The 26,874-nt window shown below is 38.5% G+C and overlaps 1 protein-coding gene across 3 annotated transcripts in view; it reads left to right on the top strand.

The window, feature by feature from the left end:
- Positions 1 to 26,874, top strand: part of LOC127436639 (transcription factor SOX-5-like) — a 318,833-nt gene that overhangs the window by 148,833 nt on the left and 143,126 nt on the right. The window lies entirely within an intron of this gene.

Genomic DNA, 26,874 nt, shown 5'->3' with positions numbered 1-26,874 from the left:
AATCCAAGCACTGACATTCCCTGCCAGCCCTTGGCACAGGTGTTTGCAGAACAATACCAAAGCATTTCTCTTTAAAGTATAACAAAGTTTATTGATGCAGTAATATCTATTAATAATCAATACAATGCAGTCGATAAACTTCCGACTTCCAACTACAAACTAAACAGTAACATGATTAGATATGGTAACAAATAAGCCTATAATACATGAGAGGAGGGTAGGTGTGTGTGTGTGTGTGTGTGTGTGTGTGTGTGTGTGTGTGTGTGTGTGAGAGGAGAGAAGGAGGGCACAAAATGGCGGGTGTGGTTCTTGTGGAAAGTGCGTCACACGAGGTTTCCGGCCAGAGAATGTGGCCGCAAATGTGGACAGAGAGACTTATTAATGGCGACTGCCCGTTTAACAAGTGTCTCCGCTGGTACGATAACTTAGGGACAAAACTGGGCTCCATTGCCAAGTTATCTGTTCGCCAAATGTATGTGCGGGTATGTTTGTGAGGGGTCATGTGTGTGTGCGGTTAGTATGAGAGAGGGAGAACAGAGTGACAGCACCAAAGCAGGTTTAGCGATTGTGGGAGGGAAGGCAACCATTAGTTTTATCACTCAGATACGCGGTGAACAGCTTGTAATCCATCTGCCGCTGCTTTTGGCTCTTTAAGGGATAAATTCAGTCTGCTGGTCTCATCCGCGATGGCAGAAATGCACATACAGCCCAACGTGGTTGGACGACAACACAGCAAATCTCATTCGTAATAGTAAGTTACATTAATACTTTGAGTATTATTAGCAGCAATGAGCGGACTCGGCGGTCCGTAAACTGTACAAGCAATAGCCTTGATACTAAAGAATAATACACTATAATAATCTATCTGTGCCCAGACATAAACCTCTTACTTGAGTCACGTGAGGACGTGGGTAGAATGTGTGTTCGTCCGTCGTTTGACTCCGTCTCAGTTCCCTGAAGCTCGGGTGGTGACGGGAGGCTGTTTCCTCGCTCTGTCGGCGGGCAGTATGGTGGCTGATTCACGCTGGGTTGGCGGAGAAATCAGCGAAGTCAACTCGGTTGAAGAAGGAAGAGAAATATTCTTTCTTCAGTTCTGCAGGCAAAAGGGTGAGACACGGATTGCTTGGCGGTCTCCTTCGGATCCGTTAGCGTGCTCGGTGGAACACGGAGAAATCTCGGCTTGTCCAGCGAGATGGAGATTGTATGGCCAAAGTTCAGGTACGTACGTTACTTCCTTGGGCAACGAGGCTACACCTGGGAGCAGCAGGGCTGCAACTAGACATGGTGCATATTGTTTCTGTCGTGCGTTTCATCCAAAAAGAGTTGAGAGTTCGATCCTTCAGAATTTCACACATAGGTGTAAAGTGAGCAAGGCTTGATGGGATCTGTAGTCTGTTTGGACTCCCTTTGTTTGATTTTGGAGCCATTTGTGTTATCAGGCTTTGAGTGTTCCTATAGGCCTCATTCAGGCTTTATGACAGTGTGTAGACCTGCCTTTGTCTCCTATCTGAGCACCTGAGGGCCAACATAACTTTTAGAAGTTATACGCATTTAAAAATGTACAGTGTTCCTGTTTCGGCAAAACTGATCAAAATATTGATGACTCATCTTGCACAACAGGTTTTTTTTTTTCCATCAAATTATCTCCAGAATGAGAATGTCCCTCACCCTAAAACCACCTACAACTGATTAGCAAGTAGTAAATTGAGGTTCATGACTGTCATGTAAATTAAAGGACATTAAATATATGAAAAAGGGAAGAGCCCATTATTTCTCATAAAAACGTCCTGTTTCAATGGGGAATACATCAAAACAGGAAAGAAAACTGAGCTCGTCAAGCAAATTGATAACTATCTGTAACCGAGAGGATTATTTTCAGTCATTTCAGAGAGCAGGTGTAAAAAAAAGTGTGAACTTTTGATTCAACACAGAATTTTATGTTCCCCACTAACAGAAAACCTCCTTCCTACAAAGATTACGGCACAAAATCTTTGATCCCTTGCATTTCATCAGAACTTTAGACACACTGTCAGGGTTCAAGACGAAAAGAGAGACAAAGCCCATTGGTGGGGAGAAGGTGGGAGCTTGCGATCTGTTCAGGAGTCTTGCTCCTATTGTTGCCTTGTAAGATGGAAAGACAAAAGTATTTTACTTTCCTTTACGAGGGACACATTTAATAGGGTTGTGAGACGTCTGTGAATACAAGCTGAAGGGCAGCCATTGTCTCTGGGAGACCTCAATTTGGTACTGTATAGTTCTTTTTTGCCACAAAGCCACCATTCTCCTCTTCATGCTCTCAAGAAAGAAGGATTAGTCAAATGACGCAACTGCGTGTCCAGATTTCTAACTATCAGACCACATTACAGAGAGAAGAATTAGTCCTGGGCAATGGGCGGGAATAGTTAAAAATATTTAGAAGAACTTCTCTTCTTTCCCTTATTTCCACATTTCTGAGCCGGAGTAATTGTGGTCGGTTGAAGTTATGATGGAAGCCATTTTGGAATGTGGGGTATTTTGGGACAAGGGGGTGGGGGGTAGGGGAGTGGTCCAAGCACAGCTGCATTTCCTATTTATTCTTGGACAACACTTAGACTCTGCATGAAGAACAGGAGATGTATTCATCTATTTCTTTCTCTCTCCCTCTCTTCCTACCTTTCTTTACCCACTTCATCCTCCCATCTGGGCTTCAGCTCACTTCATGCATCCATTTCTCAAATTTTTTGCCCTGCTCTTCTTGGGATTTGACTGAGGTCTTTACATGTGATGGGGCATTTTTTAGTGCAGATACCCCTTTCATCCCCCATTCTGAGGGTGTAACCCACTTTAGCTGACAAGAGGGGGCTGTCAAATACCACCAAAATATTTTTCGTTTCCATTTGTCCATCTATCTGTTGTTCTAAAGTCAATATGGAATCAAAATGGATCCCATTTACTTTCAAGACCCCCTAAAATCAAAATTAGAATTTTGTGTCTTTTAGTACCTGTCTATTAGCAATAAAGCCATCTATGTGCCAGTTTACTCCTAAAAGTTAACCAAATTAACTTTAATCAGATAGACAGTCTTCCTCTTTTGGGAAAACAGACCAAAAATATTGATGATTCATCTGGCACTACACAAATTTTTGTCTAATCAGATGCGCTGTACAATGAGAATGTCCCTCCCCCTAAAATCACTTGCAACTGACTAGCAAGTAGCAAATCATGGTTCATGGCTGTGATGTAAACTAAAGGCTATTAGCTATATACTTTAAATAAGTAACAAGGCCTTTGATATGTCTCACATATCCCTTTTTATTAGGAAAAACATTAACATTGGAAAGAAAACTGCTCGTAAAGCAATTTTCCCCCAATAAGGATGTTTGACTTCAGAATCTTTCATTAAAATGTATTAACTTTCTCTGCCTCTGAAACTGTAAATTTTTACAGTTTTTTGTTTTAGTCATAGTTTTAGTCTTTTGACGAAAATGTCCTTTAAATTTAATGTATTTTTTATCATCTCATATTCATTCATTTTAATCAGTTTTACTCTGATTAAAATGGCATATAGGCTAATTTTTGTCAATGAACATAATTTAGCTCCTGTTCCTTGAGGAATTGCTGCTCAACCAGACAGTCAAACACACTACCTAACCAGGTGTTACTAAGCAATTATGTTTCATTTACCTCCATCAGGCTTTTTCCATCAGTGCTATAGAAAAGATCTCAGTCATGCATTTTAACATCATCACAGATCTGGTTTAAGACATCAGAGATGGCCTTTGTGCTCCTTTCTCAGTTTCTTTCATCGAGTCAACCCTTTACCATGTCAGGTGCTGTTCTCTGCGCTCTGTGGGCATGTCGGAGGCTTGAGTCTGCCCTTACGTGACCCTCATTGTCCTCCACTGGGAGACGCAGAGCAGGGAATTGAGCCGACCTGCCTCCCTCTATTGTAAAACGCCTGAAATATCTGAATCAAACCAAAGAACCCAAGCAACAAACATTGGGTGTCACTCAATGTTGCTCAAACTTTTCCATTAGCAACTTTGTGAAAGTCATATTATTCAAATGCAGGCTTTAGAAATGATGCCCAATGTGCTGAATGACCTTCTGGAACATAAGTGGGTAGTAACGCACTACATTTACTCTATTACGTTTACTTGAGTAACTTGTTGGAAACAAAATTAAAAAAGTGGGTACTTTTAAAAGTGGGTACTTTTTACTCACAAGTAAATTTCTAATGAAATGTTTGTACATTTATTTTGTTACAATGGACGGCGTTCCTGTCGTTACATTACTGGGTTTAATTTTAATTAATGTGTAATTTATTGAGAGATTATTTAATGGGACTTTTACGACAGAGGAAGTTCACACAGCTGTGTGCGCTGACACAGACTGTCACTCAAGACGAGTCCATCACTGTTGCAACCATGCTCTTCTAAATTTCTTCACTCTGAACAGTAAAAAAAGAATAGTTTCTTCATGCATTGCCTTCATTTAACACCAAGACAAGCGGTTATTTAAAAATTAAAATTGCAGCTCCAACTTATGGCAGCACTCTGAGGTAAGTTGTGGCTCTAATGATAAAGCGGGCTTTTCTGTGAAATGGGCTTTTGTGACATTCGTTTTTAAGTGTACATTTTTAAATCTGCAGCAATATATCAGTGCGCATTGTCCCGCATGTCATAAGCAGTATTTATGCATTTAACCCGTGCCCTCGCAGGTGTACTGGAAACTATTGCAGCTACTTTGCGCTGATTAACTGTATAAATCCATGTAAACATCCACGTTAAGTGTAAATGCCTTTTGCTCTGCCGATCGTGTTATTGACAACTGGAGTGTGAACAGACAGCATTTCTGCGCGTGTTGCCCTATGCAGGCTACGTACTCTGCATTTAGGGAGCGGCGGTACTGTGTACAGAACTAATTATCAAAATTCTTTCGACACTGACAACTGTAACTACACTGAACTAACAACTAAAAGCTATGAAATAGCGAAAGTAGGCATTAATAAAACATGATCTTGTTTGGTTTATATTTCCCTGTGGGAATTTTTCACGTTTTCACTAATAATTACTAGAAAGGTTTCCAAACCTCTCTTCTTATTGACAAATTCGTCCAGATCTGACAAGAGCCCTTAAAGGGATAGTTCACCCAAAAATGAAAATTCTCTTATCATTTACTCACACTTATGCCATCCTAGATGTGTATGACTTCCTTTCTTCTGCAGAACACAAATGAAGATTTTTAGAAGAATTTCTCAGCTCTTTTGATCCATACAATGCAAGTGAATGGGTGCCAACATTTTAGGGTTTTTTTCTCTATCTCCTCTCTCTCTCCCGCTGTCGCTCCGTGTTGGCCTTTCCCTCTCTTTTTTTTTCCTCCCCTTGTCTCCCTCCCAGGTCCGAGAAGGCGGGGTAGACCTACCAGCAGGCGGGACCAGAAGGGCATGCTCTCCCGTAAAGGGGGGGTGGGGGTGGGGGGTCAAATGCACGTCATGCCGAGAGCTCCCCGGCCTGAAGCAAAGGAGGGAGGAGTGTGGCAAGGAGGAGGGCGGGTCCGGGCCGTGATGATGCACGCCCAGCCCCTAATCAGGCAAATCAAGCCGACGAGAGGGATAAAGGTGGCCGGAGGCGGCAATTCAGGAGAGAGAGAGCTACAGCTGCCCTGTATGTGTTTATGTTTGTGTGTTTTTGTTTAATTTCTCATTAAACATTATTTTGATGGTTCGTCCAGTTCTCGCCTCCTCCTTTCCCTTTTACCCCATTACAAACATGTTCTGAGTTCACTATCCTTCAATCTGCGTAATAATTCCCTATGTTTTGAAATCTAGTCATATTTCAATAGACCAGTACAGGCATAACTGCATTATTCAGTATAAAACAGAACAGAGTACCAAAACTCCTTAACTTCACCTCTCTATCAGTCTGTCCTCGCCAAGTTTCAGATATAATGAAGACAGAAGATGAAACAACAAGACAATTATTTTTGCTTGGAGATTAAAGCACCATCCATCACTCTTAATAGCCTCTTTAAGATCGTCCCACATTCAAACTCGTGCTGTTTTTCTTCAAGGTTGAATTTGCTTTGTTCCCTATTATGTTGGAAGTGAATAAACTGCAAACAGGTTGAATTGAGAAGCATGTCGGATGCAGTCCAGGCTCATGGCAGGGATATTACTAAGTCCTCTAGTGGCCTGGGAGCCGCTACCCTGCTCCCAATGTATTCATTAGTGTGAAGTGACTCGCACCGTGAATCGTGTTGGCAGCTCACAGGTGTTCGTCTCTTTGGTTTCTTCTGCTCGTGTTCTTGTTTTTCACATCTCTTGCGTGCTCACGTACAAAGACGTACATGCCCGCAGATGCATACAGCTGGTTTGTTGTTGTCTAAGGTCTGAAAAAGAAAGCTTCAGCAGATGGTTGTTTTAGTGCCAGAGCAAAGAGGATCTACAGTTCCGTCACCATGGTCACATACACACACGTCTCATACTCCAACACTTTGTCTCTGTCTTACCTATCCCTCTCACTCTGTAATGCTTATCATGGATATGATATGTTTTGAAAGTGTTACTGGCTGCACAGTGGCCGTCCTGCACTCTTTTGTTTTTGCACCTTATTGAGAGTGATGGTGCTCTTCACATTTCATACAGTATATAAGGGACTCTGTATGAAGGTAAATCAGTAGCAAAACTCAAGAGCTTGCATATTTGGATTTGAGAAATTGTACAATAAATATGTATACTCGTAAGTTTAAATTTACACTCACAGCACCGATGTGAAAAATTTTAAAATATAAATTTTAAGTTGAATGTTGCAATCTGCACTCACAGACAATAATTCAAAGCTTGTGTTTTGAATTCACAATTGTAGACAAGTAGTCACAAATGTGTAAAATGACATTCACATAAATACAACTACAGACACAAACTTGTATTACACATTAACTTTTGTACTTTAATTCATTTTCGCAATACAACCACAAATTGGCACTTACAACCTCAAATCTGGCACTGCAACTAAATCTTCACGCCTTGACTTTTGCAACTACTTTTGCGAAAAACCTGTAGCAAAACTCACTTGTGCACTTGTAAAATCCTGATGCGAGAGAGCAAGACCAGTGTTCGGCGGGGGAGGGGGAGGGGGAGGGGTCAATGAAGTCATTTTATTATGAAATGGGACGTTTTTGTACGCGATGGCGTCATGCCCGTTTTGCCTTTTTGTTTGGGCAAAGCAGAGCCAGTGTTATGAATACACTGGGGATTGTGTTAACTGAGAATGTGCGCGTGTATGTGAACAATTTCACTTGCCTTTTCAGCAGATTCGTTCAATGTGAATTGCCAAGGAGCAATGAAAAGACGTTTTGCAAATTATTAAAAAAATGCTGGTATCATTATTAACCCTCTTTGTTTCATTGATGTCTGTTTTAATGAATTTGACAGTTTAAGAGCGATTTTCACAGAGTAACATCTGGTTTCCCATGTTAACGTGGGACATTGGTTTGAATGGGAACTGGCGTTTACACTTGTTAGAGCAGTAAATCACAGGTGGAATTATTTTATTACGCTGATTAACCTGAAAATAAACAAAGTGACAAGTGAAGTTGAGCTGGGATGCTGGTCCAGTAGTTAGGCTTACTGACAGTACATCCAGTGACCTGGGTTCAAATCCAGATCAGACAGGATGCATTTGTAGCTTTGCTGAAAATTTGTATGTATTTTTAACAGATATAATGAAAACTATTTTGTAAAAAAACATGCACAGACATATTATGAAATATAATCAGACAAACAATTTATAAAATTGTTTTAAATAAATCAATCAAAATTGTAACTGAATCTGACAGCCAGCAATTACAGTATAATCTATTGAATTTTCTGAGAATGCTTGAATTACTGAGAAAAAAAAAAAATTAACTATGTTTTCCATACATACTTAAGAGGCTTTTTAAAATTGTCAAACCAATTTAAGATTGAAAATCTTAATATTTTGCCAAACAAGCAGAATTATTAAGTTTCTGAAGAAATTTCTCATGCTTTCTCAGAGTTTATTCTCATTTATTCTCACCTATTGGTCCGTTTTGGCATTTGTACTTGCTCTCTGACATTCATTGGCTAGGCATCAACCAATAAAACGACTTCATTGCCCTCCCCTCCCCACCAAACACTGGTCTTGCTCTCTCCCATCAGGATTTTACAAGTGCACAAGTGAGTTTTGCTACAGGTTTTTCGCAAAAGTAGTTGCAAAAGTCAAGGCGTGAAGATTTAAAGTTACAGTGCCAGATTTGAGAGGTTGTAAGTGCCGATTTGTGGTTGTACTGCGAAAATGAATTAAAGTAAAAACGTTAATGTGTAATACAAGTTTGTGTCTGTAGTTGTATTTATGTGAATGCCATTTTACACATTTGTGACTACTTGTCTACAATTGTTTATTCAGAGCACAAGCTTTGAATTATTGCCTGTGAGTGCAGATTGCAACATTCAACTTAAAAATTTTATTTTACAGGTTTTCACATCGATGCTGTAGTGTAAGTTTCAACTTACGAGTACACATTTATTGTACAAGTACTCAAATCCAAATATGCAAGCTCTCGAGTTTTGCTACTGATTTACCTTCATAAATCCGTGACTTGTTGTCACACTAGGAAGTTGTGACAAGGGCTATACATGATAAGATATGGAGTCAAATGTCCAAGTAGGCAAATATGTGTTTTCTCTATCGGAGGTGTTGTATGTTGGTTTCAAACGCCTAGTGAAAAAGCCTCTTAAATTAGAATAATTTTTGAATTCTACTCTCCAAAGTAAGTTTTCATCATTGTCATATTTTTGTTAGAGCTCTTGGGTAAACAAACGAACATAATCAATCAAATCTTTATTATATAAAGGCATGGGTCAACTATATTATTAAAGAAATATTCGGGGTTCACTACAAGTTAAGCTCAATCAACGGCATTTGTGGCATAATGTTGATTACCACAAAAATTAATTTTGACTTGTCCTTCCTTTTCTTTAAAAAAAAAAAAAAAAGAAAAAATCTGGTTTACAGTGAGGCACTTAAAATGGAAGTGAATGTGGCCAATTTTTGCAAGGTTTAAAGTCAGAATTGTGAAGCTTATAATTTTATAAAAGTACTTACATTAATTCTAAAAAAACTTCTTCTATAAAGTTGTTTAAATTGTCATTTTAGGGTTTACGCCATTATGTCGTCATGGCAACGAAGTTGTAAAATTGGCTATAACTTTACACAGAAAAGGTTAGTAAGTGATTTTTGCACACTAAAATCATGTTAACATTCATATTGTTTACATCTTGTGGCTATACTTTTGAAACAGTGAGTATTTTAAGGTTTATTGATTGGCCCCATTCACTTCCATTGTAAGTGTGTCACTGTAACCCAGATTTGTTTTTGTTTTCTTTGTTTTTTATAAGGGGGGATAAGAAAAGGGGGGACGAGTCGAAATTAATCAACATTATGCCATAAATGCTGACAATTGAACTTAACTTGTACTGATCCTAGAATATTCCTTTAAGGCAGATTTTTTATACTGAAAGGTTTAATGTGTTTGTTGGACAAAATTATGATGCATGAAAGTCATGTCGGGGCATGTTGTCACATGCATTTTAAATGTAAAAACTTTTCATTTGTTTCATGAATTGTTTTGTGCCTCATATTTGTTTTACTTTTTAGATTTTTCTTAAAAAAAAAAAAAAACTGTTTAATGCAGGTGTACTGTGAATTTAAAGAGAGGCATAGATTTTGTTTTGGTAAGTTGTCACAAAAGGCAAATGTGAATTCAATTAAATGTATCTTTTTTTCCTGGGCATTAAATGGTGAAAACTTTCAATAGCTTTTTTGTAACCAAGTCTTTAAGGTATGTCACCATGTTGAAATTGGCTTTCAAAAATAAACCTGTTGCAGAAAGCTTTGTCACGCATACTGGTGGGTAAGCCTCACACAATCTTCACGTAACTGGCGTAGCTCTGAAACATAGGGCATTCTGGATGTCCTCAAATGATACATGATAAATACAACCTCATTCTCAGATGAGACTATTTGGTCAAATTGTTTTGATACAAATTCCACAAATTTGCTCTAGCTTTCCAGGTTATTTTTCCTGAGTGTGTTTGTGTTAGTGTATACTGTATCTGTGGATTTTGTGTGTGGAGTAACTGTATATGTCATTACTTGTTCTAACTGCTTGGCTGTAAAGCTGGCCATAATGCCAATACTTCACGAAATAAACTTCACACTATACAGTTACCACACACATGCATACAAACAGAGGCATTATGAGAGATTTACGTTGGTTTTACAAAGAAGCTAAACAACAATGCATTTGCATTTTTACATTTTAGCCTAAGCAGCTTATTTAGCATGTGATAAACACTGATCAGCCACAACATTAAAACCGCCTGCCTAATATTGTGTAGGTCCCCCTCGTGCTGCCAAAACAGCGCCAACCCGCATCTCAGAACAGCATTCTGAGATGCTATTCTTCACAACACAATTGTACAGAGAGGTTATCTGAGTTACCATAGACTTTGTCAGACTTTCGAACCAGACTGGCAATTCTCTGTTGACCTCTCTCATCAACAAGGTATTTCCGTCCACAGAACTGCCGCTCACTGGATGTTTTTGTTTTTGCCACCATTCGGAGTAAATTCTAGAGACTGTTGTGCGTGAAAATCCCAGGAGATCAGCAGTTACAGGAATACTCAAACCAGCCCATCTGGCACCAACAATCATGGCACGGTCAAAATCACTGAGATCACATGTTTTCCCCATTCTGATGGTTGATGTGAACATTAACTTAAGCTCCTGACCCATTTCTGCATGATTTTGTCTCAAGAATTTACTATGAATGGTGCCAAAAAACAAAAAACATCCACTGAGTGGCAGTTCTGCAGATGGAAACACTTTGTTGATGAGAGAGGTCAACGGATTATGGCCAGACTGGTTTGAACTGACAAAGTCTACTGTAACTCAGATAACCGCTCTGTACAATTGTAGTGAGAAGAATATAATGCGGGTTGGCACTGTTTTGGTGGCATGAGGGGGACCTACAAAATATTAAGCAGGTGGTTTTAATGTTGTGGCTGATCGGTGTATGTTTGAATTCTGTTACCCTATTATAAGTTGTGTAAGTACAGTTACTGGATATTCAAATGTATGTGTGTGTGTGTGTGTGTGGTTGGGTCAGGTTTTGCCTATATTGTGAGGACCAAATTGATAGTAAAACCTGAAATCCCCACAAGGAAAACAGCTTGATAAATAACTTAATTAAAAAATAACAATTGTTTTCTGTGAAGGTTTGGTTTAGGGTTAGGGATTAGAAAATGTCATTAGCTCAGTATAAAAACAATACAAGTCAATGGAAAGTCCCCACCATGACTTGTGTGAAGGGGACAAGTAAGGAAGCTGTCTTTATTTTTATCATCCCATACTTGCATTCGCTACGTTGAATATAGATGCGACTTAAAAAAAAAGAAACTCATGAAGTTTACATAATAAACTTTGTAAAGCATGGCGAAAAGTAAATCCGCTTCTCAACAAACGGTGTCAATAATCTGTTGTGATGCTCCCATATTTTCATATCACCGTGGCAGCTCATCACCATGGCAGCAGGGGAAGTGGATGCTTCACTGCGGTCATTTAGCTTGAATATTTGGTCTCCACACCAAGATCACAGTGAAGATGTAACAAATCAGATTACCCTCATTGTCGAGTCAGGCCTGCAATTCAGTACATTTGCTCTACTAATCCTGTTCTGATGTAATGTTCTTACTTTCAGGCTTATTCATTTTAGATTTTTGTATCTCACATATTTAGATGAGTAACATAATGTGAGAAAGAAAGGGCTTGTCCTATTTGAGCTTGAAGTTTAGATATGAGGAAACCTCAAGCATAAAACTTTGCATACTTTTCATCGTAAACACACACATATGTGCGTTGGAAATGTTGTATGTACTTTTTGACCGTGCCATGCCCGTTTTGTGAGTATGCAATGATTGGACACCGGGCCATTGTTCTTGATTGACTTTCTGGATTTTTTGATGGCCTTAGTCTCCACAGAGGGAGCTATCTCTACTCAAAGTATTCCAGATTGATCAACTCGGTTATCACATCAAAAGGGTATTATTACAGTCCTTTTTTTATATGCTGTAATTACTTGTATTAGGCCCCTAGGACTGTGGCATCCAGAGTGTGAACTAACTGTATGAACTGCCCGGTTACTGGACACGTACGTAGCTATTCACTCCAGTGGTTTCCAAAGCTTGGGGACCAGAGCAACCATCTCCATGGTAACAGTGTGGCACTGAGGAGATCGAAGGCTACAGTTCAGCTGTATTGATCTCACGTTGTTTCTCCTGTGCAGTCACTATGAAAAATGGAAAGCAAAAAACGAAAAGTGAAAATGACTGAACGGTGGAGTCCTTTCCCGTGGCACTACGACACACACAAACTCACACACATACAGTACATGGACAAGGGGTCTACAGTATAGACACAGGTGCTCTGGTACAAAAGTCTCGCTGTCTACTGTCTATTTGCTACATATGGCACTGCCTAACCTTATAAGTAATTAATTTAAAATATTCTACATAGGCAGTTACATTAGCATGTTGCTAAGCTAAAGATGTGATCCTAGCATAATAAATAAAAACATGTAGCACACAAATATTGGGTAAAACAATTCATAATTCAGTCATTAAATATAACTTATGAATTTCTTTTTTGTTGCTTCTTTTCAGTATATTTGAATGAAATATAATCAGATATATTGTTTTGTACACCATCTTGGATTTTTTTTTTTTTTCACTGAGCTTGATATCTACCCCTCTATTTAGAAACCACATTCAGCTGGATTATTGACAAACGGGTCTAGTCCCGTGAAAACTAATGGTGAGCGCAATTTGGACATTTCATTTTCACTCTAAAATGATATTTTTACTCTATTGACGATAAGGTTCAGGATTGGGGTTTAGGTTAGGCTGTAAAGTTAATAAAATATGCATTCCTGTTGGCTGTATTACATTATTTACAACTAAAAATATTGCTCGCTTTTGGCACCATTTTGTGGACATTTCACCTAGAAATTGGAGCTCATGCATGCCCATACGTTAAACAACACTTCCAGCTTAGGACACAAATTTCAACTTCACAGTGTGATCAGTCTGAGTACTGCCTTAGAATTTTACCAAAACTAGGAGGCTGCATATTAATGCCTATGCCTATAATGCCTTAAAATGCTGCCTCTGAAGCATTTTCAGGAGCTACAGACTAAATATAGTTTGAAAACTTTAAAAACCTCATTTGAAAACAGACTTTTTAGATTACATATATGAACAAAAGTGCATTAATACACATATAAATCAATAAAATCTTTGTGAAAGAAATCCGTCAATACGTCTATCTCTCTTTCTCTTATCACCCACCCCCACCCCTTTCTATCTCTCTCGCTTTTTCTTTCTTCACCATATTCTATTTGTATTACGATGATAGTTTCATATCTTGAGGCAATCTTCAGAGAAGAAAGCCTCCTACACTTTTGTACAAAACGCCTGTAATTGCATTGAGTGTTATCCTGAATGAAATGGATGGAAACCTTGACCAGGTGCTGCCCCCTTCGATGAATCCAGATGCCTGCTTACGCTCAAGCGGTCCAGAGTTCAGTGCAGTTATTTGGAACGCAGACCCAGACACATTGACTCAGTGCTTTTTAGTAAAGTTGACAAATTAATGTCTTCACATTGCCATTCATAGCAGACGTGTTGCCTTCACCATATTGTTCGCTCTTGAATAACGGTAGGCTAAATGTAATAGATATTGGTTTCTTTTGAGAAAGAACTGCAGATGGAGAGAGCAGGTCGTGCACATGGACACTGTAATCTTCCTCATGTTGCAAGGAATGTCTTTTAAAACTTTTTATTACTTTCCTTTTTCACTGCCCAGTTGAATCATGGCTAGTTGTCTGTTCAAAGCCATGCAAAGGACTGTTAAAAGACTTTTATGGGTTGTTAGTTAGTTTTGAGCCACTGATGGTGGAAATGGAAGTGTCCACTCTTTGAAGGGCAGAGACGGACAGTGGCGACAGCCCCTCCTCTACTGGGCTGTGGGGAGACACTCTCTCTCTGGGCCACAGCTAATTGTGGAGAGTTCAGGAAGACCATCATTAGCACTCAGATCCACACATGGCCACCAGATGTGTGGCTGGCCATAGCGGACTGCCACGTTTGCTCTCTCTCTGTCACTCTCTGTCTTTTTCTCTTGCTCTCAAATGCCTCCCCCTCATCTTTCAATTTAATAATCTGCCTTTTGTTTCCATGCAAGCTATTGTTCATTAAGATGGCCCCTGCCTTGTAAGAGAAGTCACTGGGTACTGAATAGCTTTCTTTGTAACAAAGAGACAGTGAAAGCAAAAGAGAACGACGGGTATGGAGTGGAGGGGGCATCGAGGGGGATTTTGTGTGTCCCTCTGGTATTTTTATGGCTTGTTTGTGCAGTCTAAGAATTGGACATTGTAGTTTGTGAGAGAGGGACATGGTACCTTTCCCTGTTTGTTGACTTTACAACCATGCTGGATATTTTGGTCATTTAAACATGGGATGTTGACAAAAGATACATGTTCTGTCAACTGAACTGAATGGTAAAAAATCATTTAGCAAGAGTTCAAACATCACTGGTTTTGGGTTAATATGCTCTCTAAAAGAAGACTGTAACGGGTTCAATGAAATGAGGAAATGGGAGACGGCGTTTCCAACACAGGAATATCACTGTTTATTCAACACAAAACAAAAACATGTTCACATTAAGTGCAACAGTGTAGCTTTCACGACAGCAGGTAACACACAAACAGCTTCGGGTGTCTGTCTCACTCTCTCTCCACACTCTGAGGTCTGGCCCCTTTTTATTTACCCCGTCTCTCACTGGGAACACAGAAACAAGCAATTACCAGCAATTCATCTCAGGTGCGAACCCTTACCACTTACTCTCTTCCCAGACGGACGCTTGAACACGCCCTCGCCTCCACATTGACGTTCAGGCCTCCTCATTAGTGGTGCTTTCTATGGCAAGCATCACTGGACCATATCCCTAACCCTAAGGCGTATGCAAATACAAGAGCTTGGCCATCACATTGCCAATGCGTGGTCTGGTTGAACATGCTAAACCTGCATGTAGTAACAAACCTCATTACTCAAGGGGGTGATAGAGTTACCTTTAAAACATGGACCATTAAACTAAATGTGTTATTATTCAAGTAAACTGCTATAAATATATTGGCTTTAAATTACTTGTTTAGCTATATTATCTTCATACTGTTGCTCCACCATGACAGTAGTTGACTTGAAAGAGAAAACTCACCGTAGAAGTGGAGAGTTCAGACTGATATCCGCTATAGCGCCCCTTGTGGCAATTTTATAAATGCAACGCATACTTGCCTTGTGTTATAAATTGCGGTCCGACACATTTTACCTTACGTAGCTAGATGCGTATGCATTCACAGATGATTATGTTTTGGCCTATTGAACTTCAGCATTTAACTCGTCCCACACGTTTGTGCTACAAACATCAATGTTTCCTTCACTTGTGTGGCATGTTGAGCAGAGAAGTGCTTTCACTTTTCTAATAATTTAGGCTGGCAATTTTTTCCAGGTGGACAATAAAATGGAAAGTCCCATAGACTTGCATTGAAGGAGGGACCCAAGCCACATCTAGGGACCAGACTATCAAAGCACTCTTTTGACCTTATTAACCATCAAGCAATGTCCTGAGTGTGTCTGAATATGTGTACTTGTATAATTGTTTCTCTTTGTGTTTGTGTGCGTGATATAGGGACATTCGTATGTGTTTATAGTGAATAAATAAGACTGCCCTTTCTTCGGCGTTTTCTGCTCCGATGTCAGAGTGGCAGCGGTTACCATGGTGCTGTTTACAAAACACTTCTCCCTCCCTTTAGCCTTGCTTCCCCTCAAGCGGAGGGGCTGGTGGGGAGGTGAGTACAATCAATTCACAATCGAACCAGCATTACTCTGTTTGGAAGCTAATGCACTTTCGACTGAACTGGAAGAAAGAGGTGGGGAGAGGAGAAAAAACACACAAAAAAAAAAAAAAACAGTCGGAGAGTGTGTTACAGAGAAGAAAAGAAAGGGTTGTATTGAGGCGGAAAACATGTTCTCAGGGAAGAAATCAATTAAAACGAACCTTTAAATTACACTGCATGGCCGCGCCGCTTCTGTTAGGGGCAGGGGCACTGCTGTGGGCTGAGCGAGCATCGAGCCGCGAGAACCCGCGACTGCTGTGAAAAGTGCTGCAATAATGGCAGACTGGTGTGAGGTGTCGACTTTTAGCTGCGCCCCCACACTGAACTCTGTTCTGTGTGGGGTATGCTTGGTTTAGCACCAGATTCTCTTCTGTGTCTGGACGTCATTCCAATTTCGGTTCAATTAAATTGTATGTGTAAGGAGTCTTTCACAATGGCCATTGTTACCAAGAAGATTAACAGAATTGTATGGAGGTGTCATGCATGCATACAAAACAGAGCCTCTCAACTGAAATTCGCTGTTGAGTTGTGTTGGAAAATGAGCACCCTGCCACACCAAACTGCATCTCATGGCATCGATAAGGAGGCCATTATGAGCTTTAAAGGGATAGTTCACCCAAAAATGCAAATTCTGTCATCATTTACTTGCCTTTATGTTGTTCCAAACCCATTTGACTTTCTTTTTTTCTTCTCTGAAAATAAATTGAAATATTTTGAAGAAAGTCCTTGCCGCTCTTTTCCAAATAACAAAAGCATACAGTGATTAGGGGCTGTCATGCACCAAAAGGACAAAAAGCTCCATAAAATTATCACAATATGAGTCTATACTTACTTGAACATCATATTCCAAGTCCTGCGAAGCCAAACAATAACTTTGTGTGATAAACAAACCATAATTTAAGTCATTAATTGAAAATGAGTTTGGAATGACATGAGGGTGAGCAAATTTTTGGGTGAAATATTCCTATAATATGGAAATGTGATGAGGTTCCTATGTTTAAAATCCAAGAACAGCCTCCTTGTTGAATTCTGGGAACTGGGATGGGCCCCCTTGTGGAGCTGCGCCGTAGGCCTCTCTCTGTACTCTATCACAAAAACAGGCCTGTAGACAGAGTCAGGATGTGTCTTCATTTATCTGTCTGTACCACAGTGTCTTGTTTGTACAAGGCTGGCCTCAATGTTGCGCTGTTCTACAAGGCCATGTGGCTAGACACAGCTGAGTGGCTCTTGAAGGAGCCACATCAGAAGGCCCTATATACAGAAATAGACAGGTTGAACGTGTACCTGCGCAAGAGAAACCGTCTGTTTAGAAACAGGAGGGCTATATTAAATGAAACCTCTCAGGTAATTACATCAGCATGTAAAAGTCTAATTAGTGATCTCCAGCGGGACAGATCTGCTGACACTAATTAAATACAGTCAATCCAGGATTCCCCCCTCCCACACCATGCAGACAGGTGAGTGATTGTGTGTATATGGGTACCTGTGCAGGGATTTTTTCTGCTTGCCTGGTCAGGCCAGTAGTAGTTTAGATTTTTACCTGGCGTACAAACGTTTTCACTGGCCCCATAAAAAAAAAAAAAAAAAAAGAAAAAAACATTTATATGATTTTTTATTTACATATATATTACATAATAATTTTAGATGCAATAAACAATTAGTGTTTTGTTTATAATTTTCAATTCATTCTAAATTATGCTTCCAAGACTATCACAAGTCATTCTCGCAATTTTGATCCAGCTGTATAACCTTACTTTGGTGACAAGTTTATATCAGCACAATTTGCAACAACAGTGTTCAGTGCATCACAGAATACCAACTGTTTAAAGGGATAGTTCACCCTAAATGAAAATTCTGTCATTATTTACTCATTCATGTTGTTCCAAAAGGAAATGTTAGGCAGAATGATAGCTTCAGTCACCATTCACTTTCATTGTTTGGAAAAAAGATGCAATGAAATTGAATAGTAATCTCCTTTTTGTTCCACAGAAGAAAGTAAGTCATACTGGTTTGGAACAACATGAGGGTCAGAGTACTGGCCTGATAGGGTATATATTTCTTTCCCACTGGGCCGAGTCATCCTTACTGTTGAGTCCTGGTTTGTCAAAGCTGTTATTTAGGAAAGAAGGTAGAGAATATACTACATAGCTCGGATACAGCTGAGTGTATGTATTGTGTCTCAGTTTGTTATAAGGGTGGGCCCCTTGTGGCATTTTTCCATCTTTCAGTCACTGCCCTTTGACCTTGAAGACTTCTCTGATGACTTTGTATGTGCAAGTCTGGTTTAGAGTGACTTGTGTGTGTGGTTACAGTACTAATTTACTACTTCACTGTTTGTGTCTCTTCTAATTAAGGCCAAGTCATGGCAGCCTAGACCTGGGCCCCATCTTACATCTGCTCCTTATTATACATCATGCCTCACACACACAAAGAGGGATTACCCCCAGGTCCAGTTTAATCGTTTTCTTCCTTAAAGTGCTGGCTGGGGGGCGGAGCATGCTAATTCCGGCAGGGGGTCGCCAAGGTAGCAAGGGGCTGCAAGGGCGGGACAATGGCAGTGTGCAAGGCATTGATTTGAACCATACCTCTGCACATTCCTCAACAAAACACAATGAAGTGCATTATCATGCTTGACTAACCCCCACCCTTCTTCCCGACCCCTTTCCTCTTCCCTCTCCAACAAAGAGCCTTTCACCCGGTAATGTCTAAAGCTTCTCATCCCACTTACTAACTGTTCTCACCTTGAACACACACATATACACACACACATATGTATATATACAGGCCAACATAGTAGCTTTGAAGACATAGGACCCCAATGTATACACATTCTGGAAGGTTATTGTGTATGGTCATAAACTGTTATGGGTTAAAGGGGTAGTTCACGCAAAAATTAAAATTCATAATTTCATCAAGTCATCATTTACTCACCTTCATGTCATTCCAAACATGTTTGACTTTCTCTCTTCCATGGAATTACAAAAGGGGGTACTTTTCTAATTTTCTTATGTAGTTTCGATTTTCAGGTGAACTATTCCTTTAAGGAACAGGATGAGTGTTTCCCTGTCTTTAAGATGAGACAGTCCCCCAAGGCCTCTTCATTTATATCCATCTATCAGCTCACATGAAGGCCGCATCATGCACTAAATGGAAGGGGAATTTATCTTTGTTTCTGTTTCTTAACAAGCACGGATTATCCTTTAACTCATGCGGCTGTGTGTTTGTATATCAGTGGGAGAGAAAGCAAAAACCGTTTAAAAAAGATCTATCGGACTCCTTCACTGTATAAACAGCAGCGAGTAAACAGTATTGCACGAGAGTGTTGAGTCCAAATCTATTCTAGAACCGTTGGGCTAATTAAAACCATCTTTCCTCATGTACAAGTGAACAAATCAGCTGTCTTAATTATGATAATTAGCAGCAACATCCTTTCAGATTCCTGCATAAAAAAGTAGAAATTGAATCGCATGATGCCACTCGTTAACGAGGTCGTCAGTCAAGCAGCACAGCTAATTACAACAGGAGGGAGATTTCTCTTCAGAGGAGTGCAGTGATTTTTCACCAGCAAGTCCCAGAAGTTCCATAAACAAACACTGCACTGGAGTTCCCCAATGCTATCACACACACACACACACTCCGCCATACTCATCTTGTAACTTCCTGTACACAAGTGTGGGCCTGTTTACACTTGGTCACTTCATGTGTCTTGATCGATCGGATTGCTATCCGATTGGGTATTCATATTAGAGGTCGACCGATAGTGGATTGTTTTGTCGATACCGATAACTAAGGCGATCGGAAAGGCCGATTACCGATTAATTGACCAATAGTTTTTAAAACTGCTTTATAAAATGTCAATATATATATATATATATATATATATATATATATATATATATATATATATATATATATATATAATTCTTTCCTTTCTAGGACGGGCACAGACAAAGAGTCCTAAATTAATAAAATTCCAGATGCAGTTTATTGTTCAACCAAAATCCCAAAAATAACCAGAAAAATTAAGATTTGGTGCATCACACAAGACTTAAGTATAAACAAGCCAGAAACACACTGGGGACTCTTATTTTGAAATGATGAAATAATGAAAAAACTATCGCCATAGATTTTTGCTGATAACTATAGTTCCAAAAAGCAACTATCGGCACTGATTTATCTTTAAAACCGATATATCGGCCTTCCACTAATTCATATTCCATGTACACTTGGAACATGGCCATTTGTGGTTGTAGTTTTGGTCACTTGCTAGGCTTGGAATTGATAATCAGAAAACTTTCCTGGTGGTTATCAATCTATATTGGCATTTTTTAGATATTAATAGGGCTACTCGTTGCACAATAGTCTTTGTCTCTTCATACATATTTCTCAACACAACTTTAGATAAAGTGTGAGCAGCAGTGTAACTTAAAGAGGGTCGCACAACGACTGTGTCTGGTGATTACATGGTGCATTCTATTTTTTTATGAAGGTACTCACACCGCCAGCTACAACTCTGGAGTCAGCTACGACTTCAGAGGCTGCTCATAATTCTGTAGCACCATGTAGCGCAACTCAAATATTTTTCCATTAAATTCTACACAAATCATTATCAATGGACATAGATTATTTACTCTAGCCATCATTGGAATATATATTGTGTATACTCTATGTATCTTTCATATAGCCTACACAATGTATTTTTAGTTACAAGTATGTACAAGTTTGTGGTTTGACAGCTTGAATAAAACCTATTCAAGGCTACATGCAGAGAAATTGCATAATAAACATTGCCATTTCTAATTGTTCAGTTTATGCAGTTACACAAGTTTCATACACTAAAGCTGGCATCACACTAGCAGACTCCAAACAACTAGATTTTGGCCAAGGGTGTCACACATGCGGACTGTTTTGCTGAGATCTCGTCTTCTTCAGTCGGAAATATGACACACTTGCCGATTAAGAATGGTGGAGGGGTGACAAACATACCAACTCACCTCTGTCTGATTCCCTGTCATGTGTAGCTCACTGAAATAACAACAGGAGAACCACGTGAGCATAAACAATTGTAATAAAGTGAATTAGTAAGCAAATCATGGAGTTACTTTACCATGTGAAGGTGTGTGATTGTGTAATTATCCCCTCGAGGCTTGCCGTAGAACAGATTTGTCCATAGGCCTCTTTTAGTGAGTAAAGAAATTACTTTCAGTAAAAAATCAGACTGTTGTGCCTCCGCTTTCTGATTTCATTAGTGATTTTAGTGTAGGAGAAAAAAATGCTTGGTGACCAGAGGTGTGTAGAGTAGCCAAAAACTGTACTCAAGTAGAAGCAAAAGTTCTAACATAAATGATTACTTGAGTAAGAGTAAGAAAGTATCCAATTAAAAGAGTACTCAATTAGTAACTCGTTACTTTCACAAATTACATAATAGATGTTTACTCCCCTATATTCCATTACATAATACACATTTAACATGTACTACAGAATTATTATTATTATTAATGGAAATTCTGTCATCATTAACCATCATGTTGTTCCAAACCCATATGACTTTCTTTCTTCCATGTAACACAATAAGGAGATATTAGACAGAATGTTGGCCTGAGTCACTATTTACTTTCAGTGAATTTATTTTTATTTTTATATACAGTGTATATATATATATATATATATATATATATATATATATATATATATATATATATATATATATATATATATATATACATATACATATATTTATTTATTTATTTATTTATTTTTTTTTTTGAAAGTGAATGGTGACTGAGACTGTCAGTCGCTAACATTCTGTCTAACATATTTTGTGTTCCACATAATACAAAACATCACACTGTTTGGAACAACATGAGGGTAGAGAAATGATGACAAAATATTAAATTATGGCTGAGCTATCACATTAAAGGGATAGTTCACCCAAAAATAAAAATTCTGTCATCATTTACTCACCCTCATGCCATCCCAGATATGTATGACTTCCTTTCTTCTGCAGAACACAAATTCAGATTTAAAAAAAATAATATTTTAGCTCTGTAGGCCTAAATTTTGATGCTCTAAAAAGCACATAAAGGCAGCATAAAAGTAATCCATGAGACTCCAGTGTTTTAATCCATATCTTCGGAAGTGATATGATAGGTGTGGGTGAGAAACAGAGTCTTATGGATTACTTGTATGCTGACTTATGTTTGTTTGTTTAGCTTTAAAATGTTGCCACCCATTCACTTGCATTGTATGGACCTACAGAGCTGAGAAATTCTTCTACAAATCTTCATTTGAGTTCAGCAGATGAAAGAAAGTCATAAACATCTGGGGTGGCATGAGGGTGAGTAAATAATGAGAATTGTAATTTTTGGGTGAACTATCCCTTTAAGGGCTCTTGTCAGATCTGGATGAATTTGTCAGTAAGAAGAGAGGTTTGGAAACATTTCTAGTAATTATTACAGTGAAAACGTGAAAATGTACCACAAGGACATTATATATAATGCTGAAATATAAACCAAAGCAAGATCATGCTTTATTAATGCTTTCTTTTACTATTTCATAGCTTTAAATCCTGTGCGGATTCTTATTTCAGTGTAGTTACAGTTTTCAGTGTCATAAGTATTTAGATAATTAGTTCTGTACAGCAGTACCGCCTCTGTCTAAATGCAGAGTATGCAGCCTAGTGCGTAGGGCACCAACCCCGGTCGTGGAACACTTGCTGTGTCTGAAACCACCCCCTATCCACTATATAGTGCACTATTTCGAGTGTCCGCCATTTTGTAGGATTGTCTGAACTCTGAGTGAGCCACTCGTTCCTTACTTTTGTTCACTCATTCTCACCCACAATGCACTCTAATTTCAAGTGTACATTTGATGTACACTCGACAATGGTTAATTTCCCATAATCCACCACGGGAAAGACGTACGAGCTGGGAGTTTACTGCTTCCTTCACTCCTGCAATGTTTTATTTCATGCTGAATGTAGTAAATTTCTTTTTGACAAATCATTACTTGATTAAAATAACATAATAACATATAGAGAGACAAAAAAAACAAAAAAAAACAGATACATTTTAAAATGTACTCTTTATTTGATAAAATGTGCTTACTCTTTATATTAATACACAGTATATATAAAAAATGACAAACAGAATGAAGATTTATTGTATTAATATATTATTTAACAAGAATAACGAGTATGGCAAAAGTATTTAAAAATTTCATGTGACGTTGTTTCTGCGACAGCCCCAGAGCTCTGACACTCACGTCCGAATTCACTCATTTCGTTCACTTACTGCTGAGATATAGTGCACTAACTGCCATTCAATATATAGGAAATAGTGAATGAGTGAACGATTTCTGATACAGCCACTCACTTTGCCATACAATTGCCTTGCGCCCGCACATCTCTCACATGCGCGCCTTGCACCCCTTGCTTTGCACATGCAGAAATGCTGTCTGTTCCTGCCCAGTTACATTATCACCCTGAAAATGACCATCTCATTACACAGAAAAGCCCGCGTTAGGATTAGAGCCAAAATTTACCTCAGCGTGCTGCCTTAAGTTGGAGCTGTGATTTTAATCTTGAAATATCAGCTTGTCTTGGTGTTAAATGAAGGCATTGTATGACGAAACTATTCTTTTTTCACTGTGCGGAGCGAAGACAGTGTTTCACATTGAAGAATTTGATGCTGCTGCATTGAAGACTTGAGTGACATTCTGTGAACGCGCAGCTGTGTGAACTTCCGCTCTCGTAAAAGTCCCATTCAATAATCTCTCAATAAATTACACATTAATTAAAATTAAACCCAGTAATGTAACGACAGTAACGCCACCCATTGTAAAGAAGTAAAAGTTAAAAAAATTCATTAGAAATTTACTTGAGTGAGAGTAAAAAGTGCCCACTTTTAAACCTACTCTAAAAGTAAATTTTTTCCCAAAAAGTTACTCAGGTAAATGTAACGGAGTAAATGTAGCACGTTACTACCCACCTCTGTTGGTGACAGAATCACTATGGATTGCAATCATCATTTTTGATGATATGCAGCTAAAAAAAGTAAAAAATCAGTTCAGTTTGACTCCTTGTCAGTTCTTCAGTAAAAGAACAAGCTCATTGGTCACTTGAAGAGAACACAAGTGGCCGCCTTGGCAAAATAAATTTTGTTTTTTTAACTCCACAGGGAGTCACGACGGTCAAGTGATTAACAATCTCCCGCTGACAGGCGCTAATGCGTGTTCTGTCTCTCACCTACTGGCCAGCAATTATGTAAATGAAGCTCATACTGTACCTGAAAATCACGGGAAAAGTCAGCTAGTGTGGCCAGTTTAACCTGCAAACTCATTGTCGTCACTTTGGCAAAAACCTTTGTAACTTTTGTTTGTATGGTGACTAAATTCACAACTTTGGACCACCACCTGCATTCTGACACACGTCCAGTGTGTGATACCTGTGCCTTGTCCTTGTTGTGACACGGCACTTCTCATCTTAATCTTTATCAAGATATTACGGCAGACTTCATTAAACGGTAGGCCAACGACATTGAATTGGAAAGCACACAAATGTCGGCTAATGTTAATAGATCGATGCCTCAAAAAAGTATCAGAAAAAAAATAACATGCCAATCAATAATCGATGTATCAATATTTTATGACATTCCAATCTCTTACACAAACCATTTGGACTCTGTTGTAAATGACTGACTGCATCTTCTCTGTACTATCCATTAGGGCTGAAACGATTAGTCAACGTTATCCATAAAAAATCGTCTACAAAAATTTCCATTGTCGAATAGTCGTTTGATTTCATTTAATGCAACATGAGATCATTTGAAATGCTAATGATGACACAGGAGAGCTGCACTTCAGCTCCCGCTTGATTGAGGAGAGGAAGAAAGAACAGCTCACAGTCCAGAGGCACTCCAAACTTTCCAAACAGATTAAGGTGATGTGGATTGCAGAGTATGAGGGAATTATAATACAAAAATACAAAATAAGTTAACACAGAAGCAGTGTCATCTTGACGTGAAATTAAGCAAAACTTGCCTGTCACAGCGTCTAAAAAGGAAACACCTCGGCATTATATATTTAATGCATCCTTTAATAAAGTTCAAATAATACGGAAGCGTGTTGTATAAATAAGCACTCACTCTGAAACTGGCATTTATCTGTGCAGTCAGAGCCGCTTACCTGAGTCGTGTGAAAAACAGCGCTAGAGAGTTTCAAACTTCTCCTGGCTTAAACACTGGCTTGCGCGGAAACACTCATCTCTCGTGATAGCGCTGCAGTTAGATTATAACGTGATGGCTCAGTGTGAATCATATTATACACTATGTGTCATGGTGTGTATCATATTGTGGAAAAAATTGGGGATTCAAGCTCTATTAAGAAGAGGGAGTTTGTTTTTTGTGAGTTAAAGATGAATCGAAGTGACCAAAAAGGTGAGAGTGTAGTCTTAGCCCATTATACAAGAAAAAAAAAAAAAAAACATTTTAGATTTGTCTTTTTTGGTTTGTTTTCCAATATAAATATCTAAAACTACTTATGTATATTTACTTTAGGAGCTAAACTGCAGAAGAAGAAAAAAATTATTGGAGAATGTTAAATATAATATTTAATATTTTAAAATATCTAGAAATCCTTAAAACAAGATACATTTACCTTAGAAGCAATATAAGAAATTTAGAGAATATACTGTATCTTGAATATGAGTATATTTTGTCTTTACTGCACTGGCAGAAGTATAAACAAGTGAAAAAATACACTTATATACAAAATACTTATATTCAAGATACATTCTCTAAAAACAAGTCTAAACATCTTATATGTTGCTTCTCAAGTAAATGTATCTTGTTTTAAGGATTTTTAGATAATTTAAATAGAAAACAAGACAGAAACACTTGATAACAATAGGATTTTTTGCAGTGAATTTGTTAATGAATTAAACATCAAAAATGTATTTTTTTCCTTGTAATTCAGTGAATGTCATTCAGATATATTTTTAAAAGATTATTTTGTCCTTTATTGTTAGTAAGCATTTTTAACACAGCCTTTTAAGTCGAGGCACAAGCTGAATAGTTGGTTAAGAACTAATGATTAATCGTTGCAATAATCGCCCGAATAGTCAAATAATCATTCTAATAATCGTTAGATTAGTCGATTATCAAAATAATAGTTAGTTGCAGCCCTATTATTCATCAAGGTCACTCCAAACTGTTTCAGCTTCCATTTAAAAGAACAAGTTTTAACAACCTCTGTTTGAGATTGTACATCTATATTTTAGTGAGAGATGATGTTATTCATGTGCACTCCTGTAAGTGTGTTATCTGTGTGTGTGTAGAACAGGGCTGATTGAATTAGAGTAATTAGAGACAGCTCACAGTGTCAGTATTAATCACACTGTAGTCTCATTATGGGCCATGCACATCATTTCTTTCATATTGTAATAATCCTCAGTCACCGAGTCACACATATTAACCCACATCCCCCATTCCTCTGCTCTCTCTCTCTGTCTCCTCCTCCCTTTTACACACTTACATATATACGCATACATACAGTATAGGGCTAATTAAATGTATTCACTCCCTCAGAACTCTTTCATATTTTCTGTGTTACAGAACAAACCAAGATGTGTTTTAAAAAATTTTACCACTTGTCAACTTTAAGTACTCCATAAGAGACTGTCCTCCAACACTGATGGTCCAGACAAAAAGATCTGAAGTTTGAAGATACCTACACCGACTCTAAAGAGAGTTGCAGTCTCCCATGAAAGAGATGGGAGAAACTGTGCATTAGACAACAATAGCAAACACAATTCATCAATCTCGCTGACAGAAGGATGGCAAGAACAAACCTTTGTTTACAAAA

Source organism: Myxocyprinus asiaticus, chromosome 47 (assembly GCF_019703515.2).
Source record: "Myxocyprinus asiaticus isolate MX2 ecotype Aquarium Trade chromosome 47, UBuf_Myxa_2, whole genome shotgun sequence".
Lineage (NCBI taxonomy): Eukaryota > Metazoa > Chordata > Actinopteri > Cypriniformes > Catostomidae > Myxocyprinus > Myxocyprinus asiaticus.
Note: the sequence above shows the minus strand (reverse complement) of the source record. Positions and strands in the feature narration are given on the sequence as shown.